Consider the following 13,244-nt stretch of genomic DNA (forward strand, 5'->3'; position numbering starts at 1 on the left):
GTGATGTGGCTTCATATCCCATTCTGGCTTCCTACTACAATTTCCTCCACCGCTTTAACGCAGCAAATTGCACCGTGCGTGTTTGTGTTTCTCGGGAGGCTGCTGCCGGCGATGTCACAGCAGCGGCAATCCCTGCCTACTGCTTTCCTGGGCATCCCACGCCTTCCGCGCTGCCGGGAGCGCGGCGGCCGCCACCGTGCCGCGCAGCCCCGGCCCACGGCGGCGCCGCCGGTCCCGCTCCCGCGGCCAAGCCCCCGCCACGTGCTCGAGTGCGGGGCGCGGCCGGGCCGCGGGACCCCGGCCCGAGCCCTCCCCGCGCGCTGCCGGCGGGCGGGGCCCCGCGCCCCTCCCTCGCTCCGTCCCGCCCTCCCCGCGGAAGATGGCGGCCGGGCGGCGCGGCGGCGGCGGCTCCCCCAGCGGCCGGACGGACGCGCAGCGCCCCGGAGCCGGCGGGCCGCAACCGGCCTGAGCGCTGCTCGCGGCGCCGGGGGACGCCCGTCCGCTCTCCCTCCGGGACCCGTGCCCTGCCCGCTCGGCGGGGCCTCCTTGTGGCAGGTGAGGTGGAGGAGGAGGAGGGCAGCGCGGTGGTGGCGGCCCAGCCCGGTCCGGCTCGGAGGGCGGCGGGGCTGAGCGAGCGGCGCTGGCGGGGCCGGGGGAAGTTGTGCCGGCCGGGGGCGATGGTCATGAGTGCGGGCGGTCTGTGAGGGGCGGCCGGAGCGTGGGAGGAGGCGGGGGGGCCGAGCCGGGGCGGGCGGTGCGGAGGGCGCTGCCCCCCGCCCGGTGCCACCTGTGCGGCCGGGGGATCCCGCCGGGAGCCCACTCCGGGGGACCCGTGTCCCCGCACGGTGCTCCGTGGCCGTGGCCGAAGGTTTCGCGGCTGTTTTGTCGGATGCTGGGCCCCCGACGCGCGGCTGGGAGCGGCGGCCCCTGCCCCATCGCGGCTGCCGCCCCTCGGAGCCCCTGTGCTCCGGCCGCCGGCGGGGAGCGGGGTCCTGGGCCGGAGCTGCGCTCCCGGCCTCACTCCAGCTTTGTTTACCCTACGGCGTCTTGTTGCGGGCGGCGAGGTTGCTGAGTACGGCGGGACCGGCGCCCAAGTAGTCGGCGTGCACCGGGGCAGGGGATGCTCCTGTTCCCGTGGCGAGGCTGCGGCTGCACTGCCCGTGCTGCACACGCTGCTCTCTGGGGGCTGCGCTCAGAGCAGGCCAACCGCGGGTACAGTTGTGGTATTATAAAGACACAACAAAAACTACATAGAGAAAGCTAATGGAACGTGAGGAATCGTTCCTGTAGTATTTCCCATCATACTTTAGTTGTTAAAACATTTTTACAGAGGTAAAGTGATAAATAAAAGCATGAGCCCTCTCTGTTTGCTTATGCAAGAGTGAATAAACTGTTGCCTGAATTAGAAGTGAGCAAATGTCAGACCTCTGAATTCAGCCACAAGTTAAGCTACTCTACACTGGGATCCTTTGTGACCAATTTTGCCAAAGAAGTATTCGGAGTTGTTAATTATATGTGCATTTCTCATTAGGAAATGTAACTTTGTCCTTTGTGGCAGAGGTAAACTAGAAACTTGTGATGGATTGTTCAGGTTATGTGCAGTCAATTATCTGTTGTAATTGGGCTGGGTAATTTTGGATGATGGCAGTATGGAGGGATGCGTCATGTACAAAACCACCCGAAGAGACAGAAAAAATTAGAAGCTTAGCATCAGCCCCAAGAGTTCATTGGCCTGGGTGCTTACGCGTGCTGACATTGCCCATGTGAGTTGGCTCGGCACCTGGACAGTGATCCCAAAGCCAAGCCCTGCAGAACTGCTGCACAAAGACCTGGGGCGCTCCATGCACAGTGGGTTTGTGCAGCATTTCTTCATTGGGCTTCTCAGTGCAGCTGTTTTCATGCCACTGAGATCACTGATCTGCTGACAGAAGGGACATAGGCATTTTCTTCACCCTGTACAAAAGTGATTGTGGTGTGTTGAGATTGTTGGTTCCAAAAACAGCCAGACTCCAGTAGACCAGTTTTGAGCCAGTGGAAAATCTGTGTGCTTCAGTCTGGCAACCAGCTTAAAATGGAGTAAAAACTTTCTCCTGTTAGCAGCTGTGAACAAGTACATATCTCTTACAGTTATTATCTTGTTCAATTGCTGCTTAAGTTTTTCTTCCTTATCCCAAATTCCTCTCTTTGTTTGTTCTTACTTTTTAGTTTTTGTTCTCCCCTAAGCACATGGTAGTGTTTTCCTTGTTGCTTCTTGAACATGATTTTGTAATGGATCTTCTCTTCCTCTGTTTCAGTATTTCTTCATTCCTTGTAAAAACTGTGTTTTTGCATGTATATATGAACTATGAAGAACTGGGATTTAAAAAAAAAAGGCACAGCTCAGAATGAGCTGCAAGCAAGGACACAGAGCAGGAGTAGTGGTACCTCTGTCCATATCTAATTTTTTGCTCCAGTTGCAGAAATTATTTTTGCTTTTGGGTATGGGTTGTCTGACTGGATGTCAGAATGGAGAGTGGGGGGCAATCTGGCAGCAAAATGAGATTATGATACAGAAAAATTGAGTCAATGTTTTGAGGTATGGTACAATATGTGTGATTTGTTTATCAGGATATGAGCGTGTGCCTGGGCAAGCTGTGTCTCCCAGCAGCATCTAGTAGCGCAGTGATGGTGGCATCTGCTGCATGGGTTTCACGTAAAGCATGTTTCACTGTTGTGCCTAACCTTTAGTCTGATCTACATCAGAACTCATGTAGGGGCCTGGTAAAAATGGCTTGAGCCTACTGTTGTATTTACATTTGTAATTCCATGTTTGTTTGTTTGTTTTTTTAATGGGGGAAGGGGAAGTAACCAAATGCAGCTAAGATTTCGATGTGCCCATCTCCCCATCACTGAGCCTTGTTTCAGAGGACTGAATGACTGTCTCAGATCTCTCAGTGGTATATCTGAAGTATGTGGTGATTCTCTGAGCTGAGCTGCACAGATAAGATAATCCATTTCATTTTAATTGGCAGAGTTGTTTACACATGATCTCTTGCTCATTTTCCTCTTTTAAAAGAATGCATATCCATCCCTGATTACAGCTCAGGTCAAAATCCCTCAGCACTCGCAGCAAATCTCCTTTAATTGGTCTCATTTAGCTCTCATAAGGTTGTGTTTTAATTCTTGCTCTTCCGAATCCTTTTCCCCAATCTGTAATGTAATTTATTACAGGATATTTTATAGACAAGGGAGCAGCCTCTGGCTGTCAGCAGCCTTTGCAGTGTATCAAATTTCCAGCTCAACAGGCAGCTGCAGTGGAGTTTGTGGGTGTAAGGCAGTGATGCTGCAGCAGCAGCACGCAGTCAGTCAGTGGTGGCGGCACTGGGCATGAGTGCAGGGTTTGTCCTGGATTCTGGAGATAATTGGGATGAATGCTCCTGTTTGCTCGCTCTGCTTCTCTAGTTCTATTCTTGCTTTGCTGATGCAGGGGTCTTTGAGTTAATTTTTTTCCTTTCTAGCTGTCTTACCAATCTCTTTGTTTCAAGGCAAACACATCCAAGTTGCTGCTGTTTTCTGATGACAGGCCTTGAGCAGTCTAGGAGTGGTGAAAGGCAAGCACTGGAGTGTATTTTTAGAAGGCCCAAAGCAACATTAGCCGTCTTTAGAAAATTCCCTGTGACTTTGCTGAACACAGTTGCTTTGGTTAATTGAACATAATGCACAGAGGTGAAGCTCTGTATTTCATTATGCCTGTGCTGAGGCACTTCACCTCTGGCCTGTAACAGTGCAGTCTGCAGGCACCATGCGCTGTGCAGCTCCTGCCTGATCGCCGGGTGTTCTGACAGCAGCTCTGAAAGGCTCAAAGTCTGTTTTTTTTTATTTTTTTGAGCTGTACCCTCTGCTTTTACGCTGGCAATTTTCCCACTACAGTGAAATCAGAAGGGACCATGTGACTCTGCTTCAGCTGCTGGAGATGGCAGACTGCATGGTGCATCAGTGAAGGTGCAGACAGACCTTTTGCTTTGCTGATCCTGCTCTGGAAGCAGGAGTCTCCAGTAGAGCTGTGGAGCACATATCTTAAATCACCACTGAAAGATTTAGTGGAGTGGACAGATCAGAGCCCTATCTGTTCTTTGTGCATAATGATTTTTGAAGGTCTTTGTCCTCTGATAGTTGCTGTTTGGGGACTGTTTTTCAGTATAGACCCATATCCTGAAAGGAAATTATATAGATCACTAGACTCAATCCATATGTGCTCTGTTAAAAATTCAGTAGAACTCTCTAGACATGAGTGATGAATTAATCTTCTGCCCCAGGAAGATACCCTCCATCACATTCTTGACTGTTCTAATATTTTTTAGTAAGCTAACTGATGCAGCAGTGAATACGAGGGATTTGGTAAGATTGTAAGTGCAGTTTGGACCTTCTCAAAATATTTGTGGCTTATGCTGGGGAGTGCAACAAGATCTGTTTTCACAGAAGCAGGGTTTGCTGTTTGCTTGTTTTCTAAAGCTGCCCAAACTCTTCAAACAAGGAAGAGGGATGGGCACACACTCTCTATATAGACTCAGCCTGCTTTTAAATTTGTCAAGGAAAATAAATAATGCAAAAAAAAAAAAAAAAGGACATCTTCACGCAGCACTTGCTTATGTACTAGCAACACCAAGAAGGTGTTTGGAAATACCTGTCTCTTCCAAATGTGTTTGTTTTTCCTGCTGGGGTTGCAGATGTGGAGTATGAACAGTGCTTGCAGCTCTTCTCAGGCTGAAATGTTACCACCTTAACTTAGTCTGTGATAGTGCCCTCTTCTTTCCATTAAGTGAACTTTATATTTGTCATTAAATACAAATTATGAAGTTATGCATTAAAAGTAACAGCAGTCAGATACCAACGTTCATATTTTTTCCTCCAAAATCAAAGGAGGTAGAAGAAGGAGAGATACATTTTGTCCTTTGCGCAGTGTACAGGGCTTGTGCAGCTCCTAGAGTTGGTAGTCTCTGTGCTTTGGGTGTCTCACTCTGCACTTAATGTCTACAGCATTTTGTCACATTTTGAGTGTGGAAGTGAGGGAGTGTGGGATATAGTTGTGCTGCACTAGTACTGATCTGTTTTCTCTCAACACTGTAGTGCATTATTCTGAATTCTTTTTTTTTCCCCTTTAGAAATATCTCCATTAGTAGAAAAGATTGTCCAGGGCATTCTCAGTAAAGCGAGAGACAGCAGAGTCTGTGCCCTCCTCTCTTACCTCCCCATCCCAGTACAGCAGCTCACAAGAGGAGGATGCCTCCTCAGAGAGGGTTTCCATGGTGGGGGAGAGAGTAGGTCATAAAGCTGCATGTTACATGGCACACCAGCAAGTCATAGCCCTCTCCAGAGCCAGGGATCACTGCTGATTTTATTTATTGATATATGCTTTTTCTCTGTATTCAGTTGTTGGACTGGGAGCTGGGTTGGCATAACTGATGGAAGAGGGAAGGAGTAAAGAGGGACAGCAAAATGACAATTTTATCCCTACTTAATCTCTTTTTGCAGTTCTGGTCTGCCATCTGGTCAGTCTCTGAAAGCATACAACCCTGTCCTTACTCTTCCCTTTGTTTCTCCAATCTCCTACATCCTTCAGTTCTGTGTTAGGAGCTCTCCAAGAATGTTACACTCCTCTTGAGTGGTTTGTGTTGGGAGGCTCCTGTGTCAGGACCATTAGATTAGCTGATGGAGCTACTTGTTTTCCTTTGATCGTATTTAGTTTTACGGTTCCAGATGATTCCATTAGCCTAATATTTTATTGGTCTTTAAACTTGTCTCTAATTAATGCTAATTTGCTTGGCAGTACTTCTGAAGTAAAATCAGAGCTTGCACATGGGTTTTTAGAGCTCTTCTACAGATACTAACTCTTAACATTTTCAATCACTTTGGTATTAATTCCTCAAAGGAACAGTGGAATGATAGGCCTTAGCTGTTCTACATTGTGAGTAGTAGAGTTCAATTTAGAAAAGCTGAGAAACTTGAGATTTACTTCAGAATGGTTAGAAGAACCACAGAACATTTACAAATGTCTATTTTTGTTTTAAGAACCTCTTACTGAATGACTTTGCATTAGCTCTTCAGCCCTTACTGGTGCTTTAGAGTAAATGGAAAATTTTGTATCACAAAGGGCTTTTAAAACAATCAGATCTATCTTCTCTTGGATGATGAGTGTTGAACTCATCTGATTACATGTGAAAATATAGTATGTACATACAGCTCAAGTGTCCACATCGGAGCTGGGCACTGTAAGTTCCCTTTATGCTAAGGGTATGGTAGGGCACATTTCTAAATCTACCCTAAAGTAGATGTCCACATTTATTGAGGTGATTCACTTGCTGGAAGTTCTTTTTTGCTTTTCCATTGGATATATTAAAAACTGAGAATGTCACTCCAGATGTAGAGAATGTCAGCAGGATAAGTATCTGAGCAGAAGCTGAGTTGAACACTTTCCAGAGTGCCAACTAACTTGCTTGTAATCCTGGACTGCTTTTCAGTGTTGCATTTTTAATATTGTCACTATTAATTATGTAAATTTGCCTCTTCTGATCTTAACTACCTTTCCCATATTTAGAACATTTTTTCTGTACATTTTTCTTTTTAAGCTAATGCTGACATGGGGATTCTGTGCCACTCACACTTTATTCTGAAAGCTTTTGCTGACTTTTATAGCTTATTCTGCAGCTGTTGATTGTCTTTGCCCATGCCTCTGAGATTAAGTTGTTCAACAGCCAGGATTCCATTGTAAGTGTAACCAGGACCTTACTGTGGTCCTGGACAGCCATGCCTGTCCCAGAGAAATCAGACCAAATCATGGGTGGGTGTTGGATTCAAAATCTTGCTGCAGAGATTGTAGTTGATTCTAAGTGAGAAGAGTATCAAAATGTCAGGTCCTGCCCAATGACTTTTTTCTGTCAAGAGACCAGTTTCTCCCCTGCATAGGTTTTGCACTGGGTTTTGCAGTGCTGGAAGCTTAACCTTGACCAAATGGTGAGGTCAGGTTTGGAGTGGCCCAACACAGTGGCACATAACTTGACTGAGATGAATAATGTAATTTCACAGCAAGTTCAATACCTCTCAGTGTTCAACAGCCTAAGATGAACAAGGAGCACAGCAAGATTGGGAACTCATGTGCAGTTTAATAAAAGGCAGAAATTTCAGTGGAGAAAAGTTTAGTGTTTTGCCTGACCCCTTAAAATGTCATCATCTTGAATCTGTCATCACTCATGTTTTGTTTGCTTCTTTTCTGGGCATCACCTGTGTGTAGGTCAGTTTCAAGTACAGAGATGTCTTTGAAGTGGCATCCTTTGTCTCAGCAATGGAGCTGCAGAACTGAAATCATCATCACCTAACTGTTGGAAAACTGCTGGCCCTGCATTTATTGAGGGCTGTCAAGGTATTAAAAAGAGCAGACAGAAACTAGTGTAGACATTGCATCGATCAACACAGAGTGTCTGTGTGTGAGGGCTGCTGCAGCTCCCTGTTTCACCATCTGTGTGAATCCACTTTCAAGAGAACGATGTGAGCTATTGTAGTGTTGAACCTGCTTTTTCAGTGGGATAAGGTGGGATCCTGGCCTAGTCCAGCAATTGTGAGAAGGCAGATTCATTTCAGCACTGAAGCCTGACATAAATTGCTAATCTCCATGTCTCATCTATTATCCAGAACAGCTCTGAAACATTCAGCTTTCCCCTGCCCCCCATTTTGGTTACAAATAATGTATTTAATTTCTTACTTGTAATTTCTTTTTTTTTTTTTTTTTAATTAAATGCTCTGGACTCACTCAGTGATACTGAAGCTCAAAATGCATGTGCCTTACTTTTGGCTGAGTCATAATCATCTTCCTCATAAGCAGAGATCTGTCGCTGTCTCCTGATTTAGTTTTGTCTGGAGACTTCTATCCATATTCTTCCTTCATGTTCCTTTTTCTGATCTGGTCCTTTTTCTGATTCTCTTGTATCAAAGCATGATGTGAATGAGCCTACTTTCCTGAGTCAAGGCTACCATGAAAACGTGCTGTTATCCTGTGCTTACATCTATATTTTAGTATCCTGTAACTGTGCGTGGAACAGGGTGTGTTTCCATGGCCTGAGTCCACATAAACATATAAACACAAAGCTTTCTGCAGGAAAACTCACTTTGCCTCAAACAAAATATTGATGTTTGCCTTTCTCAGCATTACTTATAAATACAAATTCCTCACTAACCACACACGATGCTACAGTGCCTGTGGTAGCAGGCAGAGCTTTAAAGTTCTTTCTGGTCTTGTGTTGTGTATGTGGGCAGGTTAAGAGCAAAGTGGTGTTCAGGGATTGTCATAATTGCAGTTGGTGTTGAACATAAGGTTTCTCGGGGGTTGTTAACTCTTGCATGTACTGGAGCTGTGGTATAATTATTTTTATGTTAGTCCTAGCATTTTCCTGTTGCCAAAGGAAAACAGGGTGAAGATGCCCTTTGAACATACTGCTCTTGGTTGCATTTAAACTGATACTGCTGCTAAGGAAAGCAATCCAATCCTGTAGTGGTGCTTCTCTGTACTGGTGCAAGAACTCAGCAAGGAGGATCAGGAAAATGATGTGGAAGTTAAAATAACAGAACAAAACAAACCTCCTCTTTTGCTATGTTATCATTCTCCAGAAGGGAAAATGTTACTGTAAGAAACCCGATCAGGCTCAAATGCTCTTGCAGTGGCACACCATGGAATACCTTGAAGATAAGATGAATTGATGGCATGCCAGGGCAGCTGTCTTTGGGGGAGAGGAGTGACCACCTAAAGACATGACAGATGGTCACCTCAGTACAGTTTCACATGGTGTAAGCTGAAGAGGAGTCTTGTGGTACTTCTCTCTGCATCAGTCCTGCAAAGTTTTTAAATCTAGGTTAGCCTTAACTAACAGTGTTCATGAGAAACTCTGAAACAAGCAGCAGGATAAGAGCCAAGCTGCATGCCCAGGAGACTGAGGGCCAGTAACTGCAGTTCTTTATTGCTGCCTGTTCTTTTGCACCTCTAACTGGACACTGGATTAATTTTTATATCACTGATTTCTTGTAAGGGGTAAGATTGAAGAAGTAATAGCAATAGTAGTTTCTGATGAAAATGGGTCCTGAGGAAGAGCAAAGTAGTCATTTTGATCAAGGTGCAGACCAGCCCTGAGTTCACAGGTTCTGCACTTAATTTTTTTTTTTGCATCTACTCCAAGACTTCCCAGCTTCTCTGATGAGCAGTGCTGTATTATCTTTATGGTCCTGTGCAATTTACCAGAACAACATGACATGTTATGTCAGAAAACTAGTTATGTTTCTATGGAATTAATCTTGGGCTTGGCTTTTTCCATATTTTGTGGGGGAAAAAGAAACCAACCAAAAGCAAACAAAGAAAAAGCCAAACAAACAATAGCAATGTTTCTGTGTTTTCCTCAACAGTTTTTTCTAGCACCCATGCAGAGACAGTTTGTCCCATGATACTATTCTGGAAAGATCTTTGAGGACTGAAATTGTTGGGAGTGCTCAGGCCCCTTCCCCTTCCTGCAATTATATCTTCCTGAAATGCATCCTGTGCAAGGGTGACGATCAGCTCCAGGCAGTGCTGGGAGACAGGGCAGTGGAAATTGATAGTGTCTGTGCTGGAAGCCAGGCTTTTCTTGAAGGGTATGTGTGTAAACTCTTTGGTCTTACTGAGTAGTTACTTACTCTTACTGAGTACTTCTGAAAATGAAGAAAGAATAAAAATTCAGCCAAACACGTCTTCATACAGCTCTAGGGTGTAAACCACAAATGCAAGATTTTGGTTTTCCCTGTCATTAGGCTTTATCTGGAGAGAGCATTTGGTGGGGATACAGATGTTATTTGGTCTTCATGGGTTAGTGATTTACAAACCTCATGCTTGATCTTCTGGGATGGGATGGGTAACACTAGGCTTGAAAATGAATGTTGAGAGCGCTGATCATTTTGTTCTTTCTTCACAACTCTTTCACACTGGTGTTACACAGTCTCTGCTAGCTGCTCTCTTGTGGGATACTGTAACTTTTCCTTATTTGAAGTCATGACCTTTAACCACCAGTGTCTTCCAGTGTAGCTATGAAACTGCTGACAGGGCTGGGGAAGTGGTTGCAACGCTTGTGAGCACGAATGCCAGGACTTTCATGATAGCCCAGAAGAGCATGAGGGAGCTCTCAGCCAAATGAAATATTGAAACCTTGTATGCACAGACATTAGGATATAATGCTTAAGTCTTAAAATTTAAATTTCATAAAATTAATTATCCTTAGGTAATACTTTTTAGAAAATCTTACCTAGCTTGATTCCATCTGTCTTGAAGGAAAAGAAAGGAGATGCATGAAGAAATGTGGGTTGGGGGGGGGTTTCATGTAAAGTTATGGGAACAAGCTGGCTACTGCAGTGAAATTCATCCTGTGAATGTGAGGAGACTTCTTATCCCCCTTTTCTGCTTGTAAGGCTGGCTTCACTGAGACTGCAGAAATCAGTGTGGAATACAAAAAAAAAGGAGAGATGAAGTTTGACTAATACTGATCTGAATCTAACTTTGAGTTGGTAATACTGGTGCAGAACATTCTTTGTCTTATCACTGTCACCCAAGATCATCTTAAATAGTAATGAGAAAGTGTCACACAAAAATTCTTAGAAATGTTGGTAAATAATTATTGGGTTTGGAAATTACAAATTCTAGGAAGCAGTCCTTGAGAGCAGTGAGTGCAGTACTTTTTCCCCTGATACAGTCGCTCAGATATATTGTCTTTCTTCTGGGGAGCAAGTCATACAATGCATTTTTTTGGCTTGGCATGCTTCTTGCACCAGGTCAGCATTGCCATTACACTGCTGGCCCAGCATAGTCATGCTTCAGATGTACTAGCTACAGATGTTGTACATGACTACTGACTTTGAGTGGTACAATATTAAGTATTCAGCTTGAGGCCTTTTATTCATCGGCAGTGCCAAGTGCTGTAAAAATTCTGTGCCTGTATAATGTAGCTCATATTTGGCATAACTAATCGCTGCTAGGGTTTAAAACCTTTGGTGTATAGTGTATCTGGGAGCAGGTAGCTATAAGACTGGGCAGAGGAATCCCCTTTCTTTTCCTTCTTCAGTAAAAGCTCTTTCTTAATATAAAGGTCTAGTTGCTGCTATTTCTTGTATAATGTGCAAAGCACAGCAGTATGTGGGCAGCAAACTAATGCAAAGTGTTCTCCTGTCTAGTGTTTCATTGTTCTTTCTGCCTGAGGCTTTGCAACCTCGGTCTTTTTTAGTTAAAATTTTAAACAATGGATTATCTATTTTCTCAGGCTTTAGAGGATTTGATGTAGCAGTTACCCTTAGGCTTTTGGCTCAAGATTACAGCAATAAATGCATTCATCAGAGCCCCCTGGCCCTTCCAAGAGCCAGGCAGTCATAAGATTATCTCTACCATATTCATCTACTTCTAACTCCAGTGAAGTGTGTCACTCTGTTAAGAATTTGAGGTAAGTCCTGTTCTTCCTGAGCACTTGCACTCAAATGGCTTGTAAGAAAAGGGGGGCTGTATGTGGTGAGGTTGAGAGCACCTGCACTAGGCAGACTTCATTCTTGCTGCAATGTTGGCTTTTACAGCATTACCAATTTGTACTTTCCGGGAGATCAGAAACCTTTTTGGAAAGCCAGCTTTGCTTCTTTTCTCCCAAGGTCCAGCAGTCCAAGAATTTCATATGGCTTTAAAATTTTGACATTGGAATGTAATTTTGATCAATATTGACATTTCTGATCTTTGTGTGCCAGCTGCTGTTTTTCTGAATGGTTCTGGGACTGGAGGGCCCTGTGCCAGAGATTACAAAGCAGTTGCCAACTAGCCGTGATACCTGATGTGGCAGTTTCTGTATGAGTGCTTCCTGATTGCACTGTTTAAAGAGTAGACTATGATGTTTTTCTTCTGTTACTATGAGATCTAAGGTAGTTTACAGATATTGGACATTCTGCTGTGTTGCTTTGGAGAAAGATATCAGCTGTCAGAAGGAGACCCAAAAGTAGCTTTCAGTAAAAAGGTACGTTTTCTAAAGGAGCTTACTTCTGGGTTGAAGAGCTGTTTGTTGTGTTACTTTGGATGGGCAGTGCTTTGCACAGTGGGGCTTCTAAAGAGAAGCTTTATCTCAGGAAAGTTCAGTTGCCAAAAGAGAAATGTTAGACAGGGAATTGACAGATGACCAGAGAGGACGGGCGAGTGTGGCATGAGGAATGTGAGGTTAGATGGAAAAGATGGTTTTGAGGAGAAAGGAATATGAAGGAGCTAAGATGCAGATAGCAGGAGTAGATACGAAGCTTTGTAGCATCTTCCTGTGCCGTGGATGGAATGTAAGTCTCTGAATCTGAAGACCTGGCTGTCAGAATACCTAAAAACTTTTGGCAATGCTGCTTCAGTTCTGTAGCGCTTCCACCCTGAGAACAACCACCTATAGTTGCTACAACTTCTAGTTAGCTCAAGATGCCCCTGTGGCTTATCAGATGATTGCTCAGCCCATGTGATACCAGTGGGATGCTTGTGTAGTGGAGTTTGTCATTCAGGAGTTTGCTTTAATGTGGGAATTATACGCAGGAGGAGGGACACACTTAGAGGCATGTGTATGGATGTACACTACCACATTCAGAAGGTGGTGAGGACAAACATAAGATAGAACATATCAGAATTCATTTTGTTTGAGCAACTTTGCTATGTCCCTCTTAAATAAAACAAGTTCTGACTTGCACGAATCATAAAAATACAGTGGAAAAATTTAATTTTTCAAAATGGGTTCATTTAGTTGTACCATCTGTACATGCTTTATTGTAATTACTGTAAGGAAGAAAGCATGCTATAGGTTGAGAGTTGTTTTTTGTCTTCTGGTATTAATTGACCTTTTGGAATCCAGCTATGTGAGTGATCTCATCATTAGGCCTATCAGAGACACCCTTTAATATTTTGAAAACTGTTGCATTGTCTGGAATAGTTCTTCTAATAAATGGAGAGATAATTTGACCCAAGTAAAAACCTGATTGCTAACATCAGGGAGATACTGCTAAAGAGATCTAGTACTATTTAGATATCCGTCCATGTTTTCAAATTGTCAATACAAGAAAAGCTGAAACCAAGTAAAAGTACCTTTGAAGATGGATAGCAAGATATTTAATCTACTTCAGGGACACCATTAATTGCAAGAGATGAATTAATGGCTATGTGAGGCTTTTTAAAGGGGGAGAGGGTCACACGGTTCCTGTCCAGG

The 13,244-nt window shown here is 44.3% G+C and overlaps 1 protein-coding gene across 2 annotated transcripts in view; it reads left to right on the plus strand.

Annotated features, from left to right (window-relative positions):
- The first annotated feature begins 386 nt into the window (after positions 1 to 386).
- Positions 387 to 13,244, plus strand: part of NDST2 (N-deacetylase and N-sulfotransferase 2) — a 126,351-nt gene continuing 113,493 nt past the window's right edge. For both annotated transcript variants that reach the window (XM_084209951.1, XM_084209952.1), the window contains exon 1: positions 387 to 555. The gene's annotated coding sequence lies outside the window, so the exon portion shown is untranslated. The remainder of the gene's footprint in view (positions 556 to 13,244) is intronic.

Source organism: Fringilla coelebs (assembly GCF_963513975.1).
Source record: "Fringilla coelebs genome assembly, chromosome: 8".
Taxonomy (NCBI): domain Eukaryota; kingdom Metazoa; phylum Chordata; class Aves; order Passeriformes; family Fringillidae; genus Fringilla; species Fringilla coelebs.